The sequence below is a fragment of the Epinephelus fuscoguttatus genome, linkage group LG9 (genome assembly GCF_011397635.1).
Source record: "Epinephelus fuscoguttatus linkage group LG9, E.fuscoguttatus.final_Chr_v1".
NCBI classification, from domain to species: Eukaryota; Metazoa; Chordata; class Actinopteri; order Perciformes; family Serranidae; genus Epinephelus; species Epinephelus fuscoguttatus.
In genome coordinates this window covers 33,931,992-33,952,971 of record NC_064760.1, presented here as the reverse complement: position 1 = coordinate 33,952,971, position 20,980 = coordinate 33,931,992, and the positions used below count along the sequence as shown (strand labels likewise).

Genomic DNA, 20,980 nt, shown 5'->3' with positions numbered 1-20,980 from the left:
CTAAAAACAGGCTATAGAATCCTTTCTTATTGCCAGCAGACTAAAGGTGTGTACATGGCTCTGCAACAGACAAGTCTGCCTTTCTGTGTGTGTGTGTGTGTGTGTGTGTGTGTGTGTGTGTGGTTTTTTTCTTGCGGGTCACATTCGACGTCACAGAGAGGCCAGAACAGGTAAACAGTAGGGAACAGCATGGAGGCCTGTAAAAATGTTGCAGTAGTTTCTTCTTTATATATTTCTCCAACTTATTCTGTCTTTTCTTCAAAGTATGTGCAGACTAACTTGGAACGATGTTTGGGCGCTGTTTGGAAGTTGATGGACGGTATTCTGTGATGGAGCATCATTGCATCTCGCCAATAAAGGGGTTAAAATTAACGTGTTCAGCTGCTTTTTGTGTTCAGAGCTGGAGCTGTCAAATACCTGTGACTAAAGTAGATTCAATTCGGTTGTGAGTGCTGATTGTAGCCTTCCCATCACATACAAAACCAAGATATTAACGGGTGTTAGTGGGGGGGTTTGTGTGGTGATAAAGGGGCTATAGCGATAATATAATAGGAGCAGGAGAGCCACACATTTCGCATTTAGGGTAAAGCAAAATACTTTTGTTAAGGTTGTGTCCTTATGATATATTTCTTCATGTATGACTGTCTAATTTGGGTACACCATGACTCTAGGCAAAAAACAGGACATCTTCACTTTTCCAATATTTAACCAAAACCATACAAGTTCCCTAATGTTAACCATCTTTTGTTGAGGCCTAAACCTGACCTTTTGCTAGACTGAGGCAGGCTTTGTAGCAAGTCAGGACTGTATCCCTGTGAAATCCAGCTGCCTCGCAAAGCAACGTGATTTGTGCAGACCAGAGTTGGGTATAACGCGTTACAAACTTTTTGCAGTAACAAGTAACCTAACGCGTTAGTTTGCTGTTTGAGTAATCAAATACTTAAGTACATTTTCAAACAAGACATCAGTTACTTCCGTTACTTTTAGAACGCTGGTCCTTCAGCTCAGAAACAGCAACAGCTGTCGTTTGGTTCTAATAACGGAGATAATGTTAAACCTATCAGTCTGAAAGAAGCCACGGAGCCTGTGGCTCGCTACGTGGTCGGAGAAATGCTGCCGTTGTCTACGGAGGAGTCTAAAAGGTGGAGTAGGACTCGCTGACAGACATATTTCAGACTCAGGACTTGCATTATGCCTGGTACATGCTACACGCTGGTACTCACCAATTATCCCCGGTCGTCTTTCACGGTGCGTGTGATGTCATCGGGTTATTCTTGTTCTATTTTTATTTTACTATTATTTGAGTCACTGTGTGTCTGTTCATGTGCCAGCCGACATGTTGTTGTAGTCACCTAAAAGCGTCAGCAGATGGCAGGAGCTTCATTTGAAGCGCCATATGTAAACTATCAAGTTACCGTATCTTCCACAGGAAGTTCTGACAAATGTTTCAGAATAAAAGCCTATTTAGAAAATGGATAGATTCTCTAGCCGAGGTTATAAGGGGCTTTTAATTTGAAACAAGTGTTGAGATTGAAATGACGGTGCGATATGTTAACTTTACAAAGACAACGGAGCGGATAAAAAGTAAATATATAAACACACAGAGGGATTAATAAATAACAGACCGTCTACAATGTAGTCTGTTTCAAATGAAGCTGGGAGCCTCTGCAGTTGTGGTGAGTAAAAGCCCCGCCGCTATTTGTTAATGTTATTACTTTATGTCCGACCGTGAGGATGTAGCATTGTTTGCTAGCTTGATGCTAATGACAGTAACGTTAACTCAGCGGGTTGACAAAGTGCCTCTGCTGTTTCACACCATCATTTCCCCCTTTTACTCTGTGTGGTAACATCCCTAGAGGAAATATTAAAAACGTTGCTGTCATACAGTTGTCTACGGCAGCAGATCGTTCTGTGTTTCTACTGGTCAAAGTGACGGCTGTGATGGGAGAACTGGAGCTTAGTGAAGGGCAAGTGGTCCATAACTTTAATTCTGGAGACAAAAAAATGTAGGCTTAGCGCCCTGTGGTCCATTGCCCAATAGGAAATGTAGAATACTCAAAAGTACTTTAAAAGTGCTTGAGTTACTTTTCTCAGGGAGTAACGTTGGAAGTACTTTTAAAGTTATTGAGTTACTTTACTCAGGGAGTAACGCAGTAGAGTAACTGGTTACTTTTTTAAAAAGTAACGCAGTAACGTACTTTGATTACTTTTAAAGTAACCCTTACCCAACACTGGTGCAGACATGGAGGAGGAGAGTGAAGTGGAAAATATAGAAACCTGTAACACTTAAAATTATTGTTCTCAGGAACCTTAAAGTGTCCATTTTGAAAATATTTTATTATTACTCTTTTTAGTATTTTGTTTTTAACAGTAGTGCTATCTCACGTGAAGTAGTATTTTTTTTCTTTTGTTTATGGAAGTTTCAAATAAAAGACGGATGCAATCAAATGCGATGAAGTATGGTATTGATATTTCTAACCATTTATTAATTGAATTTACAAAACAATTACTGTATAGTGTTACACATATACCATATCCATGATATAAAATTACCTTTACTGTAATATAGAGATGAAATAGTATGGACATTTCATTTTATGATTATAGTGACCAAAATGATCATGGTTATCAGTATTATAGCAGTATTTTATAATGTGCTGAAAATGTCAAAAGTACTGATACACATGTTTTATATTGAAAACCACAAATAAAATTAACAGTGGTGAAAGAAGAACTCAGGTCTTTAACTTGAGTGAAAGTGGCAGTACTATTGTGCAGGCATATTTTGTAACAAGTTAAAGTCCTGCACTCTTACTTCAAGGAATGCCTCATACATAAAATGACCACTTATAAAACAATTAGTCATCACGTGTTACCGTGAATTCCTGGAGAAAATGTTTTTGCAAGGCTCTACAGAAATTGGTGAATGTAATCATTTATTGATTGATGGGGGACCACGATTAACAGCAGCAAAACTATATCAAAACATCCGTTTACAAACTCTCATGCATTTCATGCAGTATAATCCAAGTCTTGTTTATCCAGCTGTATGCTCAGTGCTTCCGTAACATGTGCATTTCACTAAAAACTTGCAAGTATTGGAATCTGGCTTTGAAGAGAGCAAAGATTTCAGGTCAGTTTTTCAGTAACAATGTATGTGTTTGGAAGTATTGAGCATGCAACTGGATAAATGAGATTTGGATTATACTGCACAAAATGTGTGAGAGTCCATTAATGTATGTTTTCCTATGGTTTTGCTGCTGTTTAACGTGGTCCCCAATCAATCAATAAATCATTATGTTGGCCGTTTCCTATAAAGGCATGCAAAAAAATTTCCTCATGAATTCAGGGTAATACAGCATGACTAACTGATTATGTGGGTGAATTATTCCTTTTAGTAAAAGTAAAAAAGTATTATCAAAATATACTTAAGTACCTAAAATAGACGTAAAAGGACTCATCATATCTATATTAATGCACTATAATTTATTAGTTGATTATATTTTGTATTATTAATCAAAATCTGTAAAGTAGTAACTAGTAAGTAAAGCTATCAAATAAATGTAGTGGAGTAAGAAGTACTATATTTGCCTCCAAGCTGAAGTGGAGTAGAATTATAAAGTAGCAGAAAAGTGAAATGCACAAGTAAAGTACAGGTAACTCAAAGTTGTACTAAAGTACAGCACTTGGATACTTAGTTACTCTCCACCACTGATTAGCAACAATATGCTGTTTGTGTTTGCCTAAATATTAAAATAATAACAGCCAATACCAAACGAAAATATATGAAAATCATAGCAAATGTGTATAAACAGGTATGTGTCACTGTAGTTAAGGACACAGGACCAGTAGCATCACTGGGTTTGCCTGCTGCATGCATGCTCTGCAAACAAAAGATAAAAAACCAAAGCCACGTTTCATGCTGCACCTATGTCTGGGAAACTGTTGCTAACTTTGGTTGATGATGGACAGTATTTACTGTGAGTTTTTCAAAGCGCAGTTATCAGACACGGTTTTAATGATGATTCACTCCGAACTGTTGGGGAATTTCACCACGGGTTATCATGAAATCAGTAACACGTTTCACACTACTATGATAGAATATTTTGGCCATATCAGCCACCCCTACGGCGAACATAATCCAGGCAGCCATTAGTTTCCTAATAAAATGTAACTGGCACAGTCAAGTAGTAATTTCTTGGAGAAAAGGATGGAGCAGGAGAGCCACCGATTCTACAGTTGAGACAGAGCAAGAGAAAACAATTTTGCAATGTATGTCATTCTGTATGATTGTTCAGTGTAAGTCCAACATGGTGAGTCATTTGAGGAAGCCTGACATTTACTGTTTACGTTTCAGGTCGCTGAAATATATCCTGCTGTGAAAACTCTATTGTAATACCAGGAGTACACTGGAATCACAGCTCCCTTTAATTTTATTAGTGACATAATGACCAACAACAGGTCCTCCTCGGGCAAATACCAACAGGAAGGAAATGAGATATATATATATATGGCAAAATGACCAGTGACATCATAATCATCTAATCAGATCAAACTCTATTTACCTGCCGTCTATACCCTGACATGCTATAATGTCAATTACATTTTACCATGAAGCTAATTAGATCAACCTAAATGGGTTTGCGAGTGAATTCATCCTTTAACAAATTATTCTGTCTTAAAGAAAGACTGGAAATACATACTAGGTAATTTAAGTAATTGCCATATTCAGGTATTTGCATTAAATTATTATTAAGTTCTCACAACAAAAAAATCTAAGGTAAGAACAGGGTCTGAAATGAACAGCCGAGTGCAAGTATAACGTTGCATAGCTTGCACTGCACATTCTTTTGGTTTATTTTGTCAAAATACTTCTACACAACACTCTTCTGCCTCATCACCTGTAACATTAGACTGAGTGATGTATAACTGGAAATGCTGAATGTTATCTGCAACTGCGCAGATCTATCATTTTTGCTATATGGATCTGTGCAGATATTTAGGCGTGGGGAAAAATTGATACAGCATAATATCATGATATTATGTGAAGAATAGTGTATCGATACACAGACGCCAAGTATCATTTTTTTGTTAAATAAATGACTAATCCTGCGAATACAAATTTAAACTTTTGGTAGCCTACTACATTAATAAAATCTAAAATTGCTTTTGTAGTTCATTTGATAAATTTTGCTGCTATAAAAGTGACTGACGTGAGAAACTTTCTCATTAAAACTTTACCGATTAGATAAAACAGATGTTGACAATTATTTTTCCTTTGGGGACATAATTTACAGTTGAAAAAAAGGTAATAAATCACAATATGTTGCAATATGTTATTGCAATACTCAGGGCGGAATTCACAAAAGGATTGCGTGGCTTTTGCGGCCGCTAAACCGGTAAAAATGGAGCAAACAGATACGGTCTAATTCACAAAGCATGCGCAGAGGGTGAAATGCTCCACTAACTGCGCTGCCAAGCAGATTGCGTCTCGGTGCTCCGGTGTTATTTGCACGTATTTAAATGAGGTAATATGCAAATGAGCCTCATTGATAAACAACGTCTAATTCACTAAAACTAGCGCTAATAGCCACATGCAGTTTGAGTGAAGTAAATAACGTCTTTAGAAAGCTGGTGCAAACTGGGCGCTCCTCTGTGGAAGCCTCTCGCCCAGACTTTCCAGTGATCGTGGCAGCAGTGATCGTCTGTTACATCAGTCTGTAAATATTATTTTGACATTATTATTATAATCATTATTACTTTAATGGCATCCAAAGATACTGATGCGTTGAACAGGTGACAGTCTGCAGTCGTTCTCAAAACGCACTTCTGTCACGGACTTCAAAAGCAACTTTCAATAATTTATTTTACGAAACGGGGGAAACAAACGTGAACAAAAATGGTTCCATAATTCATATTAAATTCAAAAGATAACGAAAATACAGCTACAAGTGAGAGGGAATAGTGATAAAGTGGTCAAACTTGGTCAAATCCACAGCCTCAACCCATTCGACACTGTTAGACTGACTCACCAGCAGACGTCACAACATGAGGGTATACAGTATTCAGTACTTTGCCAAACACTTACCATGCCATGCCATGTGGCTAATTGCAGTCAGGGGCAAATCAGGGGCAAACTGCACTCAGCTGCCAAACTTTGTGGCCGTGTTTGCGCTGGTATATCATTAGCGCAATATCCTTTGTGAATAGGACGTTAAGACGGAGCAAACTGCAGGTGCAAGTGAAGTGCAATTCAAGGCGCTATCAGCGGCCGCAGTTCATTCTTTGTGAATTCGGCCCTCAGTTACATCACTGTATCACTGTATGACATCACTGTACCCTGTCCAAAATAAATAATACGGTCAATATAAGTTAAGAATTTCCTGTTGATATCGAGCCTCTGTGGGGCATGCCAGTACCCCGCCTCGCAACCTCCAGGACTCAGATGGTCTACAACCAAAGCCCTGGTACCAGACACCACAGGACAATCCCAGAGGTCCTGAGTCCATGCCTCAACAGGGCATGTTCCTTGGGCCATCGACCAATATTGCAGTGTGGCATGTCTTGCTGAGGGGGCCACTGCCAATGAGGAGTGCCGTTGCCATGAGGGGGCGTACTTGATCTGCAACGGTGTTTGGGGTGGGCAGTGAGTGTCAAGTGGGATCCACATGAATGCCAGGACCAAAGGTTTCCCAGTAGAACATTGCACTGTAATGAGATGGTCAATGTTATTCACTTTAGGGGCACCCAGTAGCTAACCTGGTAGAGCAGGCACCCCATGTACAAAGGCGGTGTCCTTGCCGCAGCGGCCGAGGGTGCCATATCAACAAGCAGCAAACCCTCTCTCCCCCCGTCTCATGCTCAATCTCTTGTTCTATCAAACAAAGGCAGAAAGCCCAAGAAATTGTATTCACTTCACCTGTCAGTGGTTTTAATGTTGTGGCTAAATGGTGTACATTGTTTTCGGTTAAAAAAAAAAAATACAAAAATGTAATTACTCTATACGTTGAATGAATACTGACATCCAAATTGAGTACTCAAGTACTCATACACATCTCTAATACTTACTCTTTGTCAAAACAAATCAAATCACTTTGCCAGTTGGATGTGATAATCTCATTTGTTTCTGATGCAAAATCACTTCCTAGAAACAAACTTGCAGAATGAGGCCAAATATTCTGCTAGTTTTCAAGGAAATCCTTGAAACAAGATGATTTGCATTGGGATAAGTGAAATTATTTTACCCCACTGACACATTTTTTTTTCTTGTTTTAAGAAAAATAGCACTTCTAGACTATATTTGCAAGATGGATACTATGGCAGCAGCTCCGCTTAACAACCATCCAGATGAGACTCATCACTTGGTGAGTCTGAGGTGAGACTGTCAGGCTTTTATGCGGCTAAGTGTGGAAACGAGTGGTGAAAGTCAGCCTGAAGCAGCTGTGAGTGGTGAGCCTGGATACCAATGAGCACATCCCTCTCTGGGACGCTCTCCTCAGGCAACATGGAAGTTTTTGTCAGCCTGGGAATGTGAGCTGAAAACCAGAAGGAAATTACCCTTCATGGATGTGACGTCCGCATTACATGAGTGTGACGGTGTCGGATTGATTGAATCGCTACAAATTCCCACTCCAATTTGAACTCATTTTCAACATCTGACATAACACTTCAAGTCACTTAAGGTATTCAAACATCCTTCTGAGTTTGTCCTTCCAAAATAACTGATCAACTGAAATCGATCCCAATGAAAAGGAGCAATAACGTATGTTCCTGCGTGTGTTGTTGTAGTTTCGTTTTCATCAGACATCAAAATGACTACAGTTCATCATCAAACACATTCTACTCTAATGACCAAATGCAAACTAAATTCAAAGCAGATCAACACAGACCTTCACTGCTCTTATTTAAGATGTGATGATTAATTCATAAATTAATTAGATGGGCTCATTCTTAATGGTTGAATCTTTAATTACAGTTACTCATAGGCTTAAAAAGCTGTAAAACATATAAACAACCTTTCTGCTCGCTCCACTGTTGCTGCTCGATGTTCCAAAACCAAATCACAAATGCTGAGGAGGAGGAATTTACTGTGAAGGGTTCTCCATTAAGTCTTAAAACCACTCTCTCTGTGCCAGGAACACATTAGCACCTATAGGGTACATAAGGACACTGGACAGATGATGTTTTAAATAAGTAATTCAATTGATATTTCGATCTCGCCTCATTGCCTAGACCTTCATTTTCACTGCATTAATTACCAGAAACATATGTAAGACAGCACAGGGATCCTGCGACAGGGCAAAAAAGGTGACTGAGTGTGCATAAAACACAACATCTTATAAACATCTGAGACGCTCCTACTTTGATAAATACATGGAAAAGTTATTAACCCTCTGAAACCCACCATAGACCCATTTTTGTCTTTTTTAAGGGATCTTTAGGAGGAGTTAGCAGGTCAACAGTACATACTGTATAGAAGTGGTATATATACATCATCTGAAAGCTGGAAGCTTAGGATTTATTTGAGATGTTGCGCATCATGGTGCATCAAGTTTTTAGTTAGAAATATGTAATAAACATTGTGTTTTGGTGAGCCCAGGGGTCAGCAACCTTGACAATCAAAAGAACCATTTTTCACCAAAAGTAATTTAAAAATGTTCAGATTTAAGCGTGTCCACTACTGCATTCTGTATTTTCACTTGAGACTTTTACTTTTCTAGATTTGGAGACCACTGCTAACCTAGCTAGGAGGCTCAAGACTAGCCCCCACTGTTGAGGTGGCTAGTCTTGAGGAGGAGGAAAAGAAGGAAAAATGCCAGATCACAGACATATCAGGCACATTTTAGTTGACGAAATTTTAAAACTTCTTTTTCAATTCAGTGCATTGGCTACACATTTTTACAATTGGAGAATATAAATCCACAGAGAGCCACTGCAGAGGGCACATGACTCAGGAGCTGCAGGCTGCCTACCCGTGGGTTAGGCGTCTATTCAAACGTTGAAAGCTAAGGGCTTTATGATGGAATTATATGATGGCCATTCCCATGAGTTCTTGTAGCAATTTGTGAGTTTATACCATTTTGGTGCTACACAAATTTGGTGCTATATTTAAACATTTTTGCCACTTGAGAATTGATTTTTAAAAAAATGTAAAAAAAAAAAAAAAAAAAATCCCTCTAGAACACCGCATTAAGACACCAAGATTTTTCAGAATACCACAGAAAAATTCATGCTGTCATCTGATATCAAAAACTTTTGACACTGAGATTTGTGTAAGAATTGCATTTTTTGGTGAGTGGATGGTGAGCGCCTCTATTCTGGAAACTGCGGCGAAACCCCTTCGTTGTCAATATATCTATGGAAGCCAAACATGCCCATGGTATTTAGTTTGTGGTTATATAATGTTTTCAGTGAGACTGTGATTATCCTAGAGGACAAAATAGGTCATTTTATACAGAGATGTTTGTTTTAAAAAAATGATTTCACTGCAATGAAACAGCTACTAAGGTGACGAACATCATTACACACAAATACAGTTGGTTTCACTGAATTCACAAGAGTCTAAGCTTTCCAGTTATATCCAATTTATGCAATTCAAAGGATTAGCATAGAGTGGGCATGTCTGTAAAAGGGAGACTCATAGGTAACCATAGAACTTATTTTCATTCAGATATCTTGAAAATGGCCATGTCAGTTTTTCCCTTGCCAAATTTTATCCTAACTTTAGAGTGTCATTAGCAGTATCTTCACCCTAGCTTCAAAATTCAGTACGCTACAGCCTCTTAAAGACAGTACTATCAGATCACTGGCAGTCCCATGGGTCTCATTCATAAAAACAGACCAGTGCAAAGCAAACCATTGACAGATCAAACTGGGGATAGGGACTGACTGTATCAATTCATCCATTGGACCAACAGTGAGGTTTTTGAGGAGATTTAGAGTGTTGAACATTAATATTTATCATTTGTGAGATGAAAATATATCAGCAGAAAGCAACTTAACACAAATAGAGTGAGCTCAACCCTTTAAAAGACCGTCAAACCTCCATATTGGTGCAATAATGTCCCTTTATATTACTATCTGATGTCAACCTTTGGATGGCTGTAAAGTCCAAATGGGAAACCCTATTTACCATCCTCTTTATTTTTTTACCTGTAAAATGATTAGTAAATAGACTGGAGAACATCCAAGTCAGCTTATAAATCCTGTGGGCCCCGTCAAAACTTCTTCTAAGGTCTCGCAAAAAAAATGCCTTTTTTTGGCAGCACTGCTTGCTAGCAAGCACAGAAAAAATACTGTGGATGAAACAGAAATAGATTTTTAAATTGACTCAATTTGTAAATGTTGTGTTTGAGGTTTAGCTTGATAAGGAAATATTAGTACTGCTGCAGACATTAAAAAAAGCAAAGCCTGCACAACAATTTATGCATAAAGAGAAGAAGGGAGAGACTGTGAAATACATGTGCACCAATACAATTAGAGTAGATTCACACATCCCACACACCACAGGCACCAAGCAAGCCATAACAAGTCTAATTCTGCAGCTGCAGTTTACACACAGACACCGAGATTTTCCACAGCACAGTGAATATGCATGAATATGTGTGTGAGAGAGAGTGCTTACATGAGAACATGTGTGATGCACCGATATGCACGTGAGCATTTTATTGTCCGTACTGATGAATGTGTTTGATTGTCTGTGTGTGTGTGTGTGTGTGTGTGTGTGTAAATGTGTATTGAATGTGTGTGTGCACTGTAAGTTGCTGATCCAAGCCTTCTGTATCACTGAGTGATGAGAGAATTCCTCAGTGAGAACACAGAGAGGTGGGGGCGGTGGGTGGAGGGTATGGGGGGTGCTAGGGTAGCCACAAATGGACAGCATTGTCTGGCCAATAGCCTGTGACCGGCCTGCTCCAATAGCCAATCACACGTGACCAGCGCTCCCATCAGCCGTCCATCAAGAGGTCCTTCTTTCAAGGTCAGCTGATGCTCCCTCCCTCCTCTCCTCCCTCCCTCTCTCTCTCGGTGTCCAGCAAAGCAGGCATCAACAAAATTGATCTGATTTCTTGCTAAGCATGATCCAATAACAGAGAGCGATATGGAAGCCAAACCAATTAGGTGTGTTCACAGACAGGTATGGCACCCCAAGAAGGCATGGTCAGCTACATGCCTGCACACATGGGCTGAACGTGTGTGTGTGTGTGTGTGTGTGTGTGTGTGTGTGCTGTAGTGTGTGAGTCAGCTGACAGACTGGTGAGACAGTGAGCAAAGAAACATGGTACATTCATAAAATGTACAAAAGCATGTGGAGAGGAAACCGATGCGTGTCGTGACGGAAGAATCTGCAAACACACTGTATGTAATACATTTGTCGTATGTGTTGCATGTGTGCGTGTGTGTGTGTGTGTGTGTGTGTGTGTGTGTGTGTGCAAGCATGCTTGCGTGTGTGTTCATGTATAAAAGAGAGAAGCTCCTTCTATCTCATTCTCCGATCAGTGTGATTTCTGCAGCGCACAGCTGTCACCATGGAAACCAGGGAGGGAGCAGGAGATGGAGAGAGAGAGAGAGAGAGGATGTAAGGCAGAAAGAAAGGGGAGAAAAAAGATTGAGAAAGAGTAGGAGCGAGCGACAGAGAGAGTGTGTAAGAGAAAGAGAGGGATGGAAAAGGGTGAAAGGGAAAAAGAGGAAAAGAGATGAGCATTGGTTGTTGAATGAGAGCAACCACATCAGGCCCTCATGCAGCATCACCCAGCTAACCTCTGCACAGCAGCAATACCAAGCCCAGGGCAACCCTCTGTGTATGGAAGTGTGTGTGTGTGTGTGTGTGTGTGTTGCAAACAGAGAATACTTGGCAAAGTGTGTGTTTGTGTGTGTGTGCCTGTCACATCCACATTTGATGAAGAAAATCACTCTGTGTGGCTGTATGTGCGTGGTCGCAAGAGTGATTGTCAATAAATCATTCTCTTCCTCCCCTTTCATTTTTTTTTGTAGTCACAACAAACACATACACTGACACACACACACATACACACACTGACTTGACCTTGTCTCTCATCGCTGGTGTTGTGCATTGTTCTGTTGGCTGCAGTGAGATCTATTTAAGTATAAATACACCCTTCAGATTCATCAGAAATCAGGTTCTTTTCAAAGAGACACAAAACTACGCGCAAACACACACACACACACACACACACACACACGCATTTCTCTCTGTGTGCTTGTGTGTGTGATGGCTGTATGTCTGGAAAAGGGGGTTATATGGAGAAAGAGGGAGAAGCAGCATGTTCAGGTAGATAGATAGATAGATAGATAGATAGATAGAGAGGATGTGCAGAGTTGGTAATGAATAGTTAATGAAGGGCTTGCGGGCAGAACGGTGGGGAAAAGCTATTCTCTCTGTCTCTCTTTTCTCCTTCTCGTCTTTTTCTTTCTCAGGGCTGGGAGTCGTGTGCAAGTCATTCTGCGCCCCACCTGTCCTCCATTTATCTTTTTTCTTTCCCTCTCTCTTCCTGTTCTCCCCCACCATCTTCCCCAACACTTTTTATTCTTCCTCTCCTCTCTCACCTATCCCCCTCCTCTCATCCATCCATCTCCCCTCCCCTCCTCTCTCTCACCTCTGCTTTTCTTTCCCGTTTTCATCCATCCTGCTCTCTCGCCTCTCCCTCCTCCATCTCTTATCCTCCACCCCTCACCCCACCATTTCTCACCTCTCATCTCTCCCATCAACCTCCCCCCCCTCAACACGCACACACACCATTAACTGCGGGCTTGTAAAGCAGACTAACAGACACAGTTCTCCTGATAAGAGGGCTGAAGCATTGATCACATCCGTCCTCCATGAGGAGCTAAAGATTCTACAGAAGAAAGATGTCCCACTGCCCCGTTGAGACACCAAACAAAGACGCTGTTAGAAGAAGATGCCCTACCGCAGCACTGAAAGACAGATAGTGAGATTTAATTCTTGTGGTGTACCCCAGGGTTCTGTTTTTGGTCCCATTTTTTTCTATCCGTGTAGGCTGATATTATCTTACACTCGTAAATACGGTATCGGTCTCTCCTGTTATGGATTTGTCACACAGATCTAATGCTTCACCTGAATATTGCCACCTTTTCATGTCTTATATCAGTGAATAGATCCTACAAAATGTAGTTGAAGAAAGACAAACAGATACTATTACTTATGGGATAAAAGGCCAAAAAAAAAACAGACTGTTACCAAGATCACACCTTTATCTCTTGGAGCAACTGTGATAATGTCTTCCACACTTTCCAAACACTCGTCATGACTACTGCAACTCATTGTTTGAAGGATGCTTGGGCGGTATCAATTTACTACAGTATACCAGGGTATTTCAAAATTCCAACGGTATGATTTTCAAACTGTCAAAAATACAAACGCTCCTCTTTCTATTAAACTCTTACACAGATGTTGTATTGAGGATGTATTATATGTAACACACATCACACAACACCAGAGGTAAGTCTTCTGGTAGAACAGGCAGCTGAGCTCAGAAACTGTGAGCAGTGGGAATAATGTGACAGGACTTTATCAGCTGGCCAACAACAGCAGAGAGAGAAACCACGACGAAAAACAGCATATTTTCACATCTAACTTGGCAAATTAGGGGCTTATTTCAATGTAACCAGAGTTGGTAACTAGTTAACTAAAAGTTAGGTGTCACTGCACATAAATACCATCATATACCATATACCCCAGGGAAAATTTCAGATGGTATGAAAAATAGATAGTGCCCAAGCCTAGTTTAAAGCCTGTTAATAAGCACTTGATCAAACTTTATTGGTTCAAATGCTGCAGCCAGGAATCTTACCAAAACCAAAATGAGTGCACATATGAGACCAACACTAAACTCCCATTGGCTGTTTGCTACAGAACTTCTCAAATCATCTGAGATCTCTGAAAGCAGCAATATCACAAAAATAAGTTCAACCAAGCAAGAAGCAGTCAGCCAATCATACAGACTGAAACAAACCACCAGTTAGTCAAATTTCACAGCCTTGCTCACTTTGTTATTATAAGATAGCAAGAAGAAGAAGAAGCAACTGTACCCAAAACTACAGTTAGATCATTCCACAACCAGAAAGATTACCAGAACCATCCTGAAACATGGACAATATAAAGCAGCAGCTTACAAAGTCAGAAGAGACAAAAAAAAAGACTAAATTGCCCCGAGCAGTTGGGGGGTTCGGTGCCTTGCTCAAGGGCACCTCAGCAGTGCCCAGGAGGTGAACTGGCACCTCTCCAGCCACCAGTCCACGCTCCATATTTGGTCCGGACGGGGACTTGAACTGGCGACCCTCCGGTTCCCAACCCAAGTCCCTATGGACTGAGCTACTGCTTTGTCCATAGGGGCTCCAGAGCTACTGCTACTGGAGCTGTACCTTCTAAGACTTCATGTGACAAATAAATGATTGATTAATACTCCAAATGAAGGTGTATTGTATATTCATTCATGTTTCTTATCGCCATGGCCTTTTTTTTTTGAGGTGACGCTGCATTCTGAGATCTCAGTAATTACTTTGTAATAAACTATAGTTTTTCTGTCCCGGGATATTTGCTGTTTGGCTCCTCTGCTCAGGACTCAGGTTTAGACCCTGGAACAACCTCCGCGTAGAAACGAGGGTATGCACTTTTCTTACAACTTTGATTTGAGGGTAGAAATGTACAGTTGCTACAGACCCTGGAATTATAGCTGAAGTGACAGCCTAAGTGACAGCCCACTAAATAATTTCAGTCATGTTTCCTAGTCTTTCTACAAAATGGACACAATCTAAGAAAGTCAGCTCTGAATCAGAAATTGCGTTTCTCTGTCAGACACCACACATAGTACTAGTGTTTTTTCTGATTTTTGGGATCCACTCTGTTCCCAACCAAGGGCATGTTTTTTGATGTGGAGGTCCCTTGTAGTCAATATTTTAGATTTAATTTGACTTTGCAAGTATTTGGCATGTTAGATTACAATCTAGATACTGTCTCCTGATTCGTCTGGCTTCATGTGCTGTATTTTCATGATAAGATGCAAACTGTACACATTCCTATGTAAGCAGTATATACTGGCCAACTAATTGAAAATAAAAGTCAAAGTGGAGTCTCGGTGAACCCTGCTATGAATGAAGTTGCGAGGTACAAAATAAAATGAAAGGTGTCAGTCATGCTGCTATGGTACCTTCAATAATAGTATGCAGGCCCTTTTGGCTTTCTGTTTGACTGGGACTGCTGTGCATTGAAGTCCCACTGGCATTTCTATATCCTCTAAAATGAACGAAGCGCACTGACAAAGCTTTATTGAGGATTAAATCTGCACTTGGCAACTTTGCATGTTGGCAGCACCAAATAGCAGCAAGAGGAACCTGTTTTTTTCTGAGTGAATTTGATTTCCCAGAAACCCTGTAATGTAACCTCAGTAAACTGATCACTGCAAGCTCCTTTATCAGCCGGTCGACCTGTGATGCTTCATACCAAAGAGACAAGAGCAACAAAATATTTATTACGAGTGAGTCCAGCTTTCTCTGGACAGAGTGCTCATTTACTGCTGCTGAAGAGACAGTATCTCACTTTTAAGTTGTGTTTTGTCACATCCCGTTGGTTAACAAGAGGCCATACCAGACACTTGTTACTTTTTTGTAAGTATAACTCGAAGGGGATAACATGTTATTTACAAATACAAAAATACAAATCTTGTCCGAGGTCTGGTTTAAAATATGAAGAAGGAGAAATGAATTATTTGACTAGTCAGAAGAAAGTGGGAACGCTACAATTGTTAGCTACTGTAACACATACAGCCTATCAACATCATGAGAACGTGCTGCTTAGACACACCTCTGGTTTACTTTACAACATGATTAAAATTACAGATCATTTAAATACTGATGAACTGGCACACTCCTGTTTATGAAGTTGAATGTATGCACTGGTACCAGGGTGACATATGGTAGATAAATGGATGACACTGATGAAGACAGACAGTAGACTTTAGTGAATGAGGTTAATAAAGGTACTGACAAGCTGGATCACTGAGAGGAAAGAGGACAACACTGAATGAATATCAGCAGAATAAATGATCACATGCACCAGGTAATTATTACTTAATTACCCATATTCACAAACATTTTGACTCTATTAGCCAACAAAGATTTGCCTAAAAGAAATGTTAAAAAGGGAAAAGTAATATTTCACATTCTTCTAATTATCAACAAATCCCATAATAAGACTAAACGAAATGTCCCAAAATCTTTTTTTAAAAAAAGACAAAATATAACAATAAATTGATGCTGCCAACAAGTGTTTGCATTTCTAAAGCCTGAAATATCATATTCCTGTCATAGAGCTCCATAGTTGTCCCAAAACAGACCTGTGAGCCAAATTGTTGTAATGTGTTACAGCACTACCATCAGTGGTGGAGGAAATATTCAGATCCTTAACTTAAGTAAAAGTACTAATACCGCACTATGAAAATACTCCACCACAAGCACACCTTTTACATAAAGTATGAAAAGTACTCACTGTGCAGTAAAATGTTCCATTTTTAACAACTCTCAAAGGAAAAATATAATACCATTGATGCAGCAAAAGAAATCAACAACTTTACTGGACTATATATTGTTGGTGAGTTTTATAATATTTGAATTAGTGCTGCACGATTAATCTAATCGTAATCGCGATGTCAGGCTGTGTGATTACATAACCGCATAAAAGGCTGCGATTTGCGATTTAATGTAGGCTAAATAAATATTAACGTGTGTGCCTGTGACCGTGACTGCCTCTCCTGTAGTGTGTGGAGTTTGTTGACAGCACGCCCACAAGCTATCCTGGTGCGTGCAGCCGGCGTGCAGCAGTGACCAACACAGACGCTGAAGAAGAGCATGAGCTTGACCATTAACAGGCTGAGTTGGTGGCGAAAAAAAACGTCTGTTACATGGTGATACTTTGGATTCAGGTACGGCGACGTTTAACAGAAAGACGTGCTGTGTAAGTGTAAAAGTTCAAGTCGCCACATCCCGCGGCAACACGACCAATCTATATCAGCACTTGAGACAGCACAGCACAGAGAAAAGTAGGAAGAGTGCATGCGTGAGAAAGCCGAGCCGTGTAACGTTAAAGACAAAGAGACAACTGAAAACCTTCAGAGCCTCATATAACAACATCCAAGCACAGTTAAGCAAACATTTGTCAGTGTCACAGGGAAATCATGGACTCCATAAAAAATGAAAAATTGAGCAATTTTACTCGGGTTCGGCCCACTTGACATGCTGCTGTGTTGTGCTATGGCGTGCTGGAATTTGTCATTTACGTGACAACGCCTGAACGCAACATATGCTCGCTCCGCTGTGTGTACAGTTCCGTGCTGCGCTGCTGTGTGAGCAGCTATTTGACTGTGCTCAGTCTGTTGATGGTCAATGACTCACTGTCTGTCCATAACAATAACTATGTCAGGTCAGTGCCCCCCTAATATAATGTAGGGGAAACACTGAATCAAGCAAAAAGACTCATGATACCATTTAAGTTTAAGTTTAAGTTTATTTACTTTATTAATCCCCCTGAGGGGAAATTCAGTGTTGTTGTTGTTCAGTGTTCACTCTTGCTTGTCAATTACACACAGGTCTGAAAGACACACACACATGCACAAACAGGACCTATACATGCACAAAGTGGAGAGATGTCAGAGTGAGGGGGCTGCCCTTGGTCAGGCGCCCCGAGCAGTTGGGGGGTTCAGTGCCTTGCTCAAGGGCACCTTGGCAGTGCCCAGGAGGTGAACTGGCACCTCTCCAGCCACCAGTCCACGCTCCATAGTTGGTCAGGACGGGGACTCAAACTGGCGACCCTCCGGTTCCCAACCCAAGTCCCTATGGACTAAGCTACTGCAGCTTATTATATTTTATTGTAATTATATTGTAATCGCAATCACAAATCGCGATATTGTCCACCATAATCGCAATCACACATTTTTATCAAATCGTGCAGCACTAATTTGAATCACTGAAAGTTTCAGTGCACATAAGCTACCATATCTGCTTTGTCATTAACGAAAATAAAACTGTATGGACCCAGTCCAATAATAGCCTACTTGAAGTACTTTAAGGAAAAGTACTTACTTCATTGTGCAGTAAAATGTTCCCTGTCAGTGTTTTACAATTATATCTGATGTTTTTGGATTAATATTACTGTTGTATTAATATGTATGTTACATTTAACTGGTTAACTGGTTAATTGGTTTCAAAGTGTCTATTTAACTTAAAGGGCCAGTGTGTAAAATGGGTTGAAAACAGTGACATCAGTGGTGAAATTATAGATTGCAGGGCTCATTCGCTCACCATTCCTGTCGGGTAAATGACGGTGGCCTCAGGACCAAAAGCCTTGCACAGACACAAGTTTTTCAGGAGTAGGTCTATCTAGCGACGAGGTGAATATTTATTTAGAAATCGAAACCATGTTACGATGTTGTAATGAATCCCTCACGAGCAGGAGACCAGAGGAGCGTTCGGGAAAAAGGCCTGTTTATTTGAGCACTCCAGAAACTCCGGTAACACTCCTGGGGGTAGCACGTAAAAGACTCAAACTCTGACTCTTCTAGCATAACACACACACTTCATACACACATACTCACTTACAGTACCGAGTGGGGCAGCCCTCCCCTCTCTGCTCCACCAATCTCCAGCCCGTACACTGACTGACAGCTTACCACACTCACCACTGGTAGCGACCCTGCAGTAAATGTTCTGTGAGTTAATGGCAAGTTTGGGATTGAATGAGTATAGGTAGGGGGGCGGGGTGCGAGTGTGACGGGGACGAGGGCTGTGTGAGTGCGCATGCTGGTGTGTGTATGAGCGAGCTGGAGGAGAGAGCAGCAGAGAGAGAGCAGTAGTGCACAGTTGGAGTCACAGCTAAGTTGTTGTTTGTTGATTGTTTTGGCGTGGTTACGGCCAAAAGTAACCTGTACTGTTCAGTAATAAATGGTGGTTTTAGCTGTACTGAATCCAATCAGCAGGGTACATAGGAGTAATGTTACTGCTATCCTATTGTCTGTTACTGACATAAGACTAAAATTTTCAGTACGTCCTGCGCTGTGATCTGTGGAGGGATACACCAGTGAGCAGGCACAGACGTAGCCTGTAAACAAAACTCAGCTGTTTATTTAGCCTAGCAATATCTCCGGACTATAGTAGCTGCAATGGGCGACTTTGAACGCGATTTTGAAGAGTTTCTTGTAGGGGACACAGACCCAGAGCCATACCTGTTTGAGCCGGAGCAGACAGATGAGGAACTCCATGTGTTGGATGCTGAGCGGGCGAGAAGAGAGGCTGAATCCTCCGCTCCCATTTTGCTGCACAGAATGGGGTCGGTGCTACCATCATTGGGGAGATATATCACCAGGAGGAAAAGCGCCGCAGAGAGTGCATCACAAGCAATGAAGTTGCGTCTTCTTTTCCTCGCAGATGACGGTTCGGGTTCATTCTCTCCTGTTACATGGTAAGTGTGGTCCATTCGCAAACTTGATAACTAAAAAAACTTTTCACTACTCTCTATCAACGAACTCCTAACACTCTCTGCTGTTTCCTCATCCTTCTTCCTTCCTTCCACTGTCTTCTTTGTTGGTTTATTTATACACATGAAATGCGTTCTCTGGCTGGCTGGACTGTCCACTCGGGCTGCCGTACATACGTGGCGGTACAAGATGGCGACCTCTCTAAAGCAAGGCCCTTGCTATATATATATATATAAATATATATATATATATATATAAAAGCATCATTATAAGGCTACGAAAACCAAACGAATTTTATTTTATAGCGATTATACATTTATATAAAGATATTAATGGGTAGAATATTCAGATTCAGATTCAGATTTGACAATAAACCATGCCAAATATTACACACTGGCCCTTTAAGTAGGAGAATTTTCTCAACACATGAAGGAATACTTCATCCTCCAGTTTATCAGAAACATTCAACATCAACACATCTGAAGATGCATGGTTTTCACTGGACAGGAAGGGGATTAAAAAAAATAGAATCTGTAAGGCATCTTGTCACATAAATGTAGGGAGTTAAAAGAACAAGAAGTAGAAAACTGCATAAAATGGAAATACGTACAAGTACCTCAGATTTGTACATTTGTACTTAAGTACTTGTGTAAATGTACTTAATGTGCTTAGTAACTTTTTTTTATTTATTTATTTCACAGTAGTTAGTATCTGGATCCTAAAATGTTGAGGCAGAGGGTACCTGCTGTAGATCTGGTTGAGGGTGAGAGGTTGTCAGCAAATAGTTTGGGGCACAGGGAAACAGAGATCTGTGTGGGTACATGAGACCCAAAAAAGAGGGTGGATCATGGGGAGTACCACCAGTTGGTCCACAGACTTCACCTCGATGATGGCCATTTACAGGCATATTTTAGGATGACTCCAGAGCAGTTTGACAACCTGCTGTCTATCATCGGGCCATACAGCTCTAAGTATCCAGCAGCTGCTACAGTTTCTCCTCCATTGTTTTTTACCAACTGTAAACTTGTGACCACCATAGAAGGCCCGCCTCTCAAATCATCCGATTGGACAACGCGAAAAAAGCTGAGATGATGTGGGTTGAGCTGAGTTTAAATTTTTTCAACTTGAGAAGTTCAGAGCACTCCAGCAAAAACGCCAGGCGCCTAAAACGTCAATATTTTCTGGTTTCTTTTCTTCTTTATTACAGTAAACTGAATATTTTGGGGTTTTGGACAAAACGAGACATATGAAGATCTTGGGCTATGGGAAACACTGATTGACATTTTTCACAATTTTCTGACATTTAATAGACCAAACAACTAAACAATTAATTGAGGAAGAAAAAAATTGCAAATTAATTGCAGCCCTAAGGGCAGGGAAAATGGACAATACTGGGAGACTGGAAGACATTGAAACACAGTGGAAATATCATTTCAGCTTTTTAAATAATCTCCGACAAAAACATTTTCTATTCTAGT

The 20,980-nt window shown here is 40.5% G+C and overlaps 1 protein-coding gene across 5 annotated transcripts in view; it reads right to left on the bottom strand.

The window, feature by feature from the left end:
• The window catches only part of nrg2b (neuregulin 2b), a 90,123-nt gene that overhangs the window by 57,929 nt on the left and 11,214 nt on the right, over positions 1–20,980 (bottom strand). The gene's annotated exons all lie outside the window — the stretch shown is intronic.